Source organism: Arachis ipaensis, chromosome B9 (assembly GCF_059453495.1).
Source record: "Arachis ipaensis isolate K30076 ecotype BB chromosome B9, ASM5945349v1, whole genome shotgun sequence".
NCBI lineage: Eukaryota > Viridiplantae > Streptophyta > Magnoliopsida > Fabales > Fabaceae > Arachis > Arachis ipaensis.
In genome coordinates this window covers 51,476,413-51,487,337 of record NC_142444.1, presented here as the reverse complement: position 1 = coordinate 51,487,337, position 10,925 = coordinate 51,476,413, and the positions used below count along the sequence as shown (strand labels likewise).

General features: G+C 41.0%; 1 non-coding gene across 1 annotated transcript; it reads right to left on the bottom strand.

The window, feature by feature from the left end:
* Positions 1-255: 255 nt before the first annotated feature.
* On the bottom strand, positions 256-363 carry LOC148544633 (small nucleolar RNA R71). The gene has a single exon (XR_015900989.1). It is a non-coding gene; the product is annotated as a small nucleolar RNA R71 (small nucleolar RNA).
* Positions 364-10,925: the final 10,562 nt, after the last annotated feature.

The following is a 10,925-nucleotide window of genomic DNA, read 5'->3' as shown; positions in this document are numbered from 1 at the left end:
GATGCAGCAGAACTGCAAGTTTCATGGACTTCCATCTGAAGATCCTTTTCAGTTCTTAACTGAATTCTCGCAGATCTGTGATACTGTTAAGACTAATGGAGTAGATACTGAAGTCTACAGGCTCATGTTTTTCCCTTTTGCGTAAGAGACAGAGCTAGAATATGGTTGGACTCTCAACCCAAAGACAGCCTGAACTCTTGGGATAAGCTGGTCACGGCTTTCTTAGCCAAGTTCTTTCCTCCTCAAAAGCTGAGCAAGCTTAGAGCTGATGTTCAAACCTTCAGACAGAAAGAAGGTGAATCCCTCTATGAAGCTTGGGAAAGATACAAGCAGCTGACCAAAAAGTGTCCTTCTGACATGCTTTCAGAATGGACCATCCTGGATATATTCTATGTTGGTTTATCTGAGCTATCAAAGATGTCATTGGATACTTCTGCAGGTGGATCCATTCACCTAAAGAAAACGCCTGCAGAAGCTCAAGAACTCATTGACATGGTTGCTAATAACCAGTTTATGTACACTTCTGAGAGGAATCCTGTGAGTGATGGGACGCCTATGAAGAAGGGAGTTCTTGAAATTGATACTCTGAATGCCATATTGGCTCAGAATAAAATATTGACTCAGCAAGTCAATATGATTTCTCAGAGTCTGAATGGAATGCAAGCTGCATCCAACAGTACTCAAGAGGCATCTTCTGAGGAAGAAGCTTATGATCTTGAGAACCCTGCAATAGCAGAGTTAAAATACATGGGTGAACCATATAGAAACACCTACAATCTATCATAGAGAAATCACCCAAATCTCTCATGGAAGGATCAAAAGCCTCAACAAGGCTTTAATAATGGTGGAAGAAACAGGTTTAGCAATAGCAAGCCTTTTCCATCATCCACTCAGCAACAGACAGAGAATTCTGAGTAGAATCCATCTAGCTTAGCAAATTTAGTCTCTGATCTATCTAAGGCCACTGTGAGTTTCATGAATGAAACAAGGTCTTCCATTAGAAATTTGGAAGCACAAGTGGGCCAGCTGAGTAAAAGGATCACTAAAATCCCTCCTAGTACTCTCCCAAGCAATACAGAAGAGAATCCAAAAGGAGAGTGCAAGGCCATTGAATTAATTACCATGGCCGAACCCACAAGAGAGGAGAAGGACGTGAATCCCAAGGAGGAATACCTCCTGGGACGTCCAGTGATCAATAAGGAGCTTCCCTCTGAGGAACCTAAGGAATCTGGGACTCATCTAGAGACCATAGAGATTCCATTGAACCTCCTTATGCAATTCATGAGCTCTGATGAGTATTCCTCTTCTGAAGAGAATGAGGATGTTACTGAAGAGCAAGCTGACAAGTTCCTTGGTGCAATCATGAAGCTAAATGCCAAATTATTTGGTATTGAAACTTGGGAAGATGAACCTCCCCTGTTCACCAATGAACTAAGTGATCTGGATCAACTGACATTGCCTCAAAAGAGACAGGATCCTGGAAAGTTCATAATACCTTGTACCATAGGCACCATGATCTTTAAGGCTCTGTGTGACCTTGGTTCAGGAATAAACCTCATGCCCCTCTCTGTAATAGAGAAACTGGGAATCTATGGGGTGCAAGCTGCTAAAATCTCATTAGAGATGGCAGACAATTCAAGAAAACAGGCTTATGGACAAGTAGAGGACGTGTTAGTAAAGGTTGAAGGCCTTTACATCCCTGCTGATTTCATAGTCCTGGATACTGGAAAGGAAGAGGATGAATCCATCATCCTAGGAAGACCTTTCCTAACCACAGCAAGAGCTGTGATTGATGTGGACAGAGGAGAATTGATCCTTCAATTAAATAAGGACAACCTTGTGTTTACAACTCAAGGATCTCTCTCTGCATCCATGGAGAGGAAGCAGAAAAAGCTTCTCTCAAAGCAGAGTCAACCAAAGCCCCCACAGTCAAACTCTAAGTTTGGTGTTGGGAGGCCACAACCAAACTCTAAGTTTGGTGTCAAACCCCCATATCCAAACTCTAAGTTTGGTGTTGGGAGGTCTCAACAAAGCTCTGCACATCTGTGAGGCTCCATGAGAGCCCACTGTCAAGCTATTGACATTAAAGAAGCGCTTGTTGGGAGGCAACCCAATATTTATTTATCTAATTTTATTTTTGTTTTTCATGTTTTCTTAGGTTCATGATCATGTGGAGTCACAAAATAAACGAAAAATTTAGAAATAGAATCAAAAACAGCGGAAGAAAAATCACACCCTGGAGGAAGTACCTGCCTGGCGTTCAACGCCAGAACAGAGCATGGTTCTGGCGCTGAACGCCCAAAATGGGCAGTATCTGGGCGCTGAACGCCCAAAATGAGCATCATCTGGGCGCTGAACGCCAGAATTGCACCCTGGAAAGGAGCTGGCGCTGAACGCCCAGAACAAGCACGGTTCTGGCGTTCAACGCCAGAAATGGGCAACAAATGGGCATTGAACGCCCAAAATGGGCACCAACCTGGCGCTGAACGCCCAGAGTTGTGTGCAAGGGCATTTTACATGCCTAATTTGGTGCAAGATTGTAAATCCTTGAACACCTCAGGATCTGTGGACCCCACAGGATCATCTCAGGATCTGTGGACCCCACAGGATCCCCACATACCTCCACTCACTCTCTTCTCTCTTCTCAATCATCCTCTATTCCCAATAAACACTCTTCCCTATTAACCCTTCACCACTCACATCCACCCACTCTTCCCCATAAACCTACCCAATAAACTCCACCTACCTTCAAAATTCAAATCAATTTCCCACCCAAACCCACCCATATGGCCGAACCTTAACCCTCTCCCTTCCCTATATAAAGCCTCCCATTCTCCCTCATTTTCACACAACACAACCCTCTCTTCTCTTCTTGGCCGAAACACACCTCCCCCCTCTTTTCCATCTTTTCTTCTTCTTCTTCATCTAATTCTTTATTTTCTTGCTCGATGGCGAGCAATATTCTAAGTTTGGTGTGGTAAATGCATAAGCTTTTTGTTTTTCTATTACCATTGATGGCACCTAAGACCGGAGAATCCTCTAGAAAAGGGAAAGGGAAGACAAAAACTTCCACCTCCGAGTCATGGGAGATGGAAAGATTCATCTCCGAAGCTCATCAAGACCACTTCTATGATGTTGTGGCCAAGAAGAAGGTGATCCCCGAGGTCCCTTTCAAACTCAAAAGAAATGAGTATCCGGAGATCCGACATGAAATTCAAAGAAGAGGTTGGGAAGTTCTAACAAACCCCATCCAACAAGTCGGCATCCTAATGGTTCAAGAGTTCTATGCCAATGCATGGATCACCAAGAACCATGATCAAAGTAAGAACCCGGATCCAAAGAACTATGTTACAATGGTTCGGGGGAAATACTTGGATTTTAGTCCGGAAAATGTGAGGTTGGCGTTTAACTTGCCTATGATGCAAGGAGATGAACGCCCCTACACTAGAAGGGTCAACTTTAATCAAAGGTTGGACCAAGTCCTCATGGACATATGTGTGGAAGGAGCTCAATGGAAGATTGACTCCAAAGGCAAGCCAGTTCAACTAAGAAGATTGGACCTCAAGCCTGTGGCTAGAGGATAGTTGGAGTTCATCCAACGCTCCATCATCCCCACTAGCAACCGATCTGAAGTTACTGTGGATCGGGCCATCATGATCCATAGCATCATGATTGGAGAAGAAGTAGAGGTTCATGAAGTCATCTCCCTTGAACTCTACAAAATAGCCGAAAAGCCCTCTCCTGGGGCAAGGCTAGCTTTTCCTCATCTTATCTGCCATCTATGTTACTCAGCTGGAGCTTCCATAGAAGGAGACATTCACATTGAGGAAGAGAAGCCCATCACTAAGAAAAATATGGAGCAAGCAAGAGAGCCCATTCATGGAGCTCAAGAGGCGCAGGAAGCTCATCACCATGAGATCCCGGAGATGCCTCATATGCATTTTCCTCCACAAAACTATTGGGAGCAAATCAACACCTCCCTAGGAGAATTAAGTTCCAACATGGGACAACTAAGGGTGGAACATCAAGAGCACTCCATCATCCTTCATGAAATAAGAGAAGATCAAAAAGCAATGAGGGAGGAGCAACAAAGACAAGGAAGAGACATGGAAGAGCTCAAGGACATCATTGGTTCCTCAAGAAGGAAACGCCACCATCACTAAGGTGGACTCATTCCTTGTTCTTACTTTCTCTGTTTTTCGTTTTCTCTATGTTAAGTGCTTATCTATGTTTGTGTCTTCATTACATGATCATTAGTAGTTAGTAACTTTGTCTTAAAGATATGAATGTCCTATGAATCCATCACCTCTCTTAAAGGAAAAATGTTTTAATTCAAAAGAACAAGAAGTACATGAGTTTCGAATTTATCCTTGAACTTAGTTGAATTATATTGATGTGGTGACAATGCTTCTTGTTTTCTGAATGAATGCCTGAACAGTGCATATGTCTTTTGAAGTTGTTGTTTAAGAATGTTAAATATGTTGGCTCTTGAAAGAATGATGACAAGGAGACATGTTATTTGATAATCTGAAAAATCATAAAAATGATTCTTGAAGCAAGAAAAAGCAGCAAAGAACAAAGCTTGCAGAAAAAAAAATAGGCGAAAAAAAAAAGAAAAAAAAAAAGAAAAAGCAAGCAGAAAAAGCCAAAAGCTCTTAAAACCAAGAGGCAAGAGCAAAAAGCCAATAACCCTTAAAAGCAAAAGGCAAGGGCAAATAAAAAGGATCCCAAGGCTTTGAGCATCAGTGGATAGGAGGGCCTAAAGGAATAAAACCTTGGTCTAAGCGGCTAAACCAAGCTGTCCCTAACCTTGTGCTTGTGGCGTGAAGGTGTCAAGTGAAAACTTGAGACTGAGCGGTTAAAGTCAAGGTCCAAAGCAAAAAAAAAAGAGTGTGCTTAAGAACCTTGGACACCTCTAATTGGGGACTTTAGCAAAGCTGAGTCACAATCTGAAAAGGTTCACCCAATTATGTGTCTGTGGCATTTATGTATCCGGTGGTAATACTAGAAAACAAAGTGCTTAGGGCCACGGCCAAGACTCATAAAGAAGCTGTGTTCAAGAATCATCATACTGAACTAGGAGAATCAATAACACTATCTGAACTCTGAGTTCCTATAGATGCCAATCATTCTGAACCTCAATGGATAAAGTGAGATGCCAAAACTATTCAAGAGGCAAAAAGCTACAAGTCCCGCTCATCTGATTGAAGCTATGTTTCATTGATAGTTTGGAACTTAGAGTATATTCTCTTCTTTTTATCCTATTTGATTTTCGGTTGCTTGGGGACAAGCAACAATTTAAGTTTGGTGTTGTGATGAGCGGATAATTTATACGATTTTTGGCATTGTTTTTAGTATGTTTTTAGTAGAATCTAGTTACTTTTAGGGATGTTTTTATTAGTTTTTATGTTAAATTCACATTTCTGGACTTTACTATGAGTTTGTGTGTTTTTCTATGATTTCAGGTATTTTCTGGCTGAAATTGACAGACTTGAGCAAAAATCAGATTCAGAGGTTGAAGAAGGACTACTGATGTTGTTGGATTCTGACCTCCATGCACTCAAAGTGGATTTTCTGGAGCTACAGAACTCAAAATGGTGCGCTTCCAATTGCGTTGGAAAGTAGACATCCAGGACTTTCCAGAAATATATAATAGTCCATACTTTGCTCAAGTTTAGACGATGCAAACTGGCGTTCAACGCCAGCTCTCTGCCCAATTCTGGCGTCCAGCGCCAGAAACAAGTTGCAAAGTGGAGTTCAACGCCCAAAATGGCACAAAAGCTGGCGTTCAACTCCAAGATTGACCTCTACACGTGTAACATTCAAGCTCAGCCCAAGCACACACCAAGTGGGCCCCGAAAGTGGATTTATGCATCAATTACTTACTTCTGTAAACCCTAGTGACTAGTTTAGTATAAATAGAACTTTTTATCATTGTATTCGCAATCTTGGTTACTCCGGTTCCCCTCTGGGGCCGAGACCAATGAACTCCATTATCACTTATGTATTTTCAACGGTAGAGTTTCTACACTCCATAGATTAAGGTGTGGAGCTCTGCTGTTCCTCAAAGATTAATGCAAAGTACTACTGTTTTTCTATTCAATTCAACTTGTTCCGCTTCTAAGATATTCATTCGCACTTCAACCTGAATGTGATGAACGTGACAATCATCATCATTCCTTATGAACGCGTGCCTAACAACCACTTCCGTTCTACCTTAGATTGAATGAGTATCTCTTAGATCTCTTAATCAGAATCTTCGTGGTGTAAGCTAGATTGATGGCGGCATTCATGAGAATCCGGAAAGTCTAAACCTTGTCTGTGGTATTCCGAGTAGGATTCTGGGATTGAATGACTGTGACGAGCTTCAAACTTGTGATTGCTGGGCGTAGTGACAGACGCAAAAGGAGGGTGAATCCTATTCCAGCATGATCGGGAACCTCAGATGATTAGCCGTGCTGTGACAGAGCATTTGGACCATTTTCACAAGAGGAGGGGATGTAACCATTGACAACGGTGATGCCCTTGCATAAAGCTAGCCATGGAAAGGAGTAAGACTGATTGGATGAAGGCAGCAGAAAAGCAGAGGTTCAGAGGAACGAAAGCATCTCTGTGCGCTTATCTGAAATTCTCACCAATGATTTACATAAGTATTTCTATCCTTAGTTTATTATTTATTTTCGAAAACTCCATAACTATTTTATATCCGCCTGACTGAGATTTACAAGGTGACCATAGCTTGCTTCAAGCCGACAATCTCCGTGGGATCGACCCTTACTCACGTAAGGTTTATTACTTGGACGACCCAGTGCACTTGTTGGTTAGTTATGCGAAGTTGTGAAGATATGTTTAGACCATGGTTCTGTGCATCCGTTTTTGGTGCCATCGCCAGGGAATCAATTTCGAACAATAATTCACAACCTGAGTAACAATTTCGCATACCACCTAGACCTATCACTTATGTATTTTCAACGGTAGAGTTTCTACAATCCATAGATTAAGGTGTGGAGCTCTGCTGTTCCTCAAAGATTAATGCAAAGTACTACTGTTTTTCTATTCAATTCAACTTATTCCACTTCTAAGATATTCATTCGCACTTCAACATGAATGTGATGAACGTGACAATCATCATCATTCCCCATGAACGCGTGCCTGACAACCACTTCCGTTCTACCTTCGATTGAATGACTATCTCTTGGATCTCTTAATCAGAATCTTCGTGGTATAAGCTAGATTGATGGTGGCATTCATGAGAATCCGGAAAGTCTAAACCTTGTCTGTGGTATTCCGAGTAGGATTCAGGGATTGAATGACTGTGACGAGCTTCAAACTCGCGATTGCTGGGCGTAGTGACAGACGCAAAAGGAGGGTGAATCCTATTCCAGCATGATCGGGAACCTCAGATGATTAGCCTTGCTATGACAGAGCATTTGGACCATTTTCACAAGAGGAGGGGAAGTAACCATTGACAACGGTGATGCCCTTGCATAAAGCCAGCCATGGAAAGGAGTAAGATTGATTGGATGAAGGCAGCAGGAAAGTAGAGATTCAGAGGAACGAAAGCATCTCTATGCGCTTATCTGAAATTCTCACCAATGATTTACATAAGTATTTCTATCCTTCTTTTATTATTTAAATTCGAAAACTCCATAACCAATTATTATCCGCCTGACTGAGATTTACAAGGTGACCATAGCTTGCTTCATACCAACAATCTCCGTGGGATCGACCCTTACTCACGTAAGGTTTATTACTTGGACGACCCAGTGCACTTGCTAGTTAGTTGTATCGAAGTTGTGACAAATTATGAATTGAGATTAGAGCACCAATTTTTTGGAGGCATTACCAGAGATCACAATTTCGTGCACCAATGCCAAGAGACCAACCTAGTTTTAAACTGGGAAAAATGTCACTTTATGGTGACTGAAGGGATTGTCCTTGGGCATAAAATTTCAAACAAGGGAATAGAGGTGGATAAAGCTAAAGTTGAAGTAATTGAAAATTTACCACCACCTGCCAATGTTAAGGCAATCAGAAGCTTTCTGGGGCATGCAGGATTCTATAGGAGGTTTATAAAGGATTTTTCAAAAATTACAAAACCTCTGAGCAATCTGCTAGCTGCTGACACACCATTTGTGTTTGACACAAAGTGTCTGCAGGCGTTTGAGACCCTGAAAGCTAAGCTGGTCACAGCACCAATTATTTCTGCACCAGACTGGACATTACCATTCGAACTAATGTGTGATGCCAGTGACCATACCATTGGTGCAGTATTGGGACAGAGGCATAACAAGCTTCTGCATGTCATTTATTATGCTAGCAATGTTTTAAATGATGCCCAGAAAAATTACACAACCACAGAAAAAGAATTACTTGCAGTGGTTTATGCCATTGACAAGTTTAGATCCTACTTAGTAGGATCAAAAGTGATTGTGTACACTGATATAGAAATAAGATGGGTGTTGCTTCTGCAAGAGTTTGATATAGAAATAAGAGACTAAAAAGGGACAGAAAATCAAGTAGCTGATCACCTGTCCCGGATAGAACCAGTAGCAGGAGCATCCCTCCCTCCTACTGAGATCTCTGAAACCTTTCCGGATGAGCAATTGTTTGCTATTCAGGAAGCTCTGTGGTTTGCAGACATCGCAAACTATAAGACACAAGGTTCTCCTTCTGTAACCATGGAGAGGAAGCATGAAAAGCTTCTCTCACTGCAGAGTCAACCAAAGCCCCCACAGTCAAACTCTAAGTTTGGTGTTGGGAGGCCACAACCAAACTCTAAGTTTGGTGTTGAACCCCCACATTCAAACTCTAAGTTTGATGTTGGGAGGCCCCAACCTTGCTCTGATTATCTGTGAGGCTCCATGAGAGCTCACTGTCAAGCTATTGACATTAAAGAAGCGCTTGTTGGGAGGCAACCCAATGTTATTTAATTATATCTATTTATTTTCCATTGCTATTTTATGTTTTCTTTAGGTTGATGATCATGTGAAGTCACAAAAACAAATGGAAAATCAAAAACAGAATGAAAAACAGCATAAAAAATAGCACACCCTGGAGGAAGATCATTCTGGCGTTTAAACGCCAGAAACAAGCATCTGTCTGGCATTTAACGCCAGAAACAAGCACCAAGCTGGCGTTTAACGCCAGAAACAAGCATCAGTCTGGCGTTAAACGCCAGAAATAGGCTATATTTGGGCGTTTAACGCCAAAAACAGGCAGCAGTCTGGCGTTAAACGCCAGGATTGCACAGTAAGGGCATTTTGTACGCCTAATTGGAGCAGGGATGCTAAATCCTTGACCCCACTGGATCCCACCTACCTCACCATTCAAATTCAAACCATTTCCCTCCCAAACCCACCCATTCACACACTTCCATCTCTTCCATCTTCTCCACTTCTTTCTTCTTTTGCTCGAGGACGAGCAAACCTTTTAAGTTTGGTGTGGTAAAAGCATTGCTTTTGTTTTTCCATAATTCAGTGGTAGAACAATTGACTGCAGATCAAAGAGCTATGAGGAAAGAGCAACAAAGGAAAGGAAGAGACATAGAGGAGCTCAAGAGCACCATTGGTTCTTCAAGAAGAGGAAGACGCCACCCTCATTAAGGTGGACCCATTCCTTAATCTCCTTGTTCTTATTTTCCTGTTTTTCGTTTACTATGCTTCATGTTTAATTATGTTTGTGTCTTTACTATATGATCACTAGTATCTAAGTGTCTATGTCTTAAAGATATGAATGTCCTATGAATCCATCACCTTTCTTAAATGAAAATTGTTTTCTGAAAAAGAAAAAGAAATACATGAATTTCGAATTTTAAAATAGTTTAATTATTTTGATGTGGTGGCAATACTTTTTGTTTTCTGAATGAATTCTTGAACAGTGCATATGTCTTTTGAATTTGTTGTTTATGAATGTTAAAATTGTTGGCTCTTGAAATAATGATGAAAAAGGAGAAATGTTATTTGATAATCTAAAAAATCAGAAAAATGATTCTTGAAGCAAGAAAAAGCAGTGAAGAACAAAGCTTGCAGAGAAAAAAAAATGCGAAAAAAAAGAGAGCAAGAAAAAGAAAAAGCAAGCAGAAAAAGCCAAAAGCTCTTTAAACCAAAAGGCAAGAGCAAAAAGCCAATAGCCCTTAAAACCAAAAGGCAAGGGTAATAAAAAGGATCCAAGGCTTTGAGCATCAGTGGATAGGAAGGCCTAAAGGAATAAAATCCTAGCCTTAGCGGCTAAACCAAGCTGTCCCTAACCATGTGCTTGTGGCGTGAAGGTGTCACGTGAAAACTTGAGACTGAGCGGTTAAAGTCGAGGTCCAAAGTAAAAAATAGAGTGTGCTTAAGAACCCTGGACACCTCTAATTGGGGACTTTAGCAAAGCTGAGTCACAATCTGAAAAGGTTCACCCAGTTATGTGTCTGTGGCATGAATGTATCCGGTGGTAATACTGGAAAACAGAGTGCTTAGGGCCATGGCCAAGACTCATAAAGTAGATGTGTTCAAGAATCAACATACTGAACTAGGAGAATCAATAACACTATCTGAATTCTGAGTTCCTATAGATACCAATCATTCTGAACTTCAAAGGATAAAGTGAGATGCCAAAACTGTTCAGAAGCAAAAAGCTAATAGCCCCGCTCATCTAATTAAGACTGATCTTCATAGATGTTTTTGGAATTCATTGTATATTTTCTTCTTTTTATCCTACTTTATTTTTAGTTGCTTGGGGACAAGCAACAATTTAAGTTTGGTGTTGTGATGAGCGGATAATTTATATGCTTTTTGGCATTGTTTTTAGGTAGTTTTTAATGTGTTTTAGTCACTTTTTATTATATTTTTATTAATTTTTAAATAAAAATCACATTTCTGGACTTTACTATGAGTTTGTGTGTTTTTCTGTGATTTCAGGTAATTTCTGGCTGAAATTGA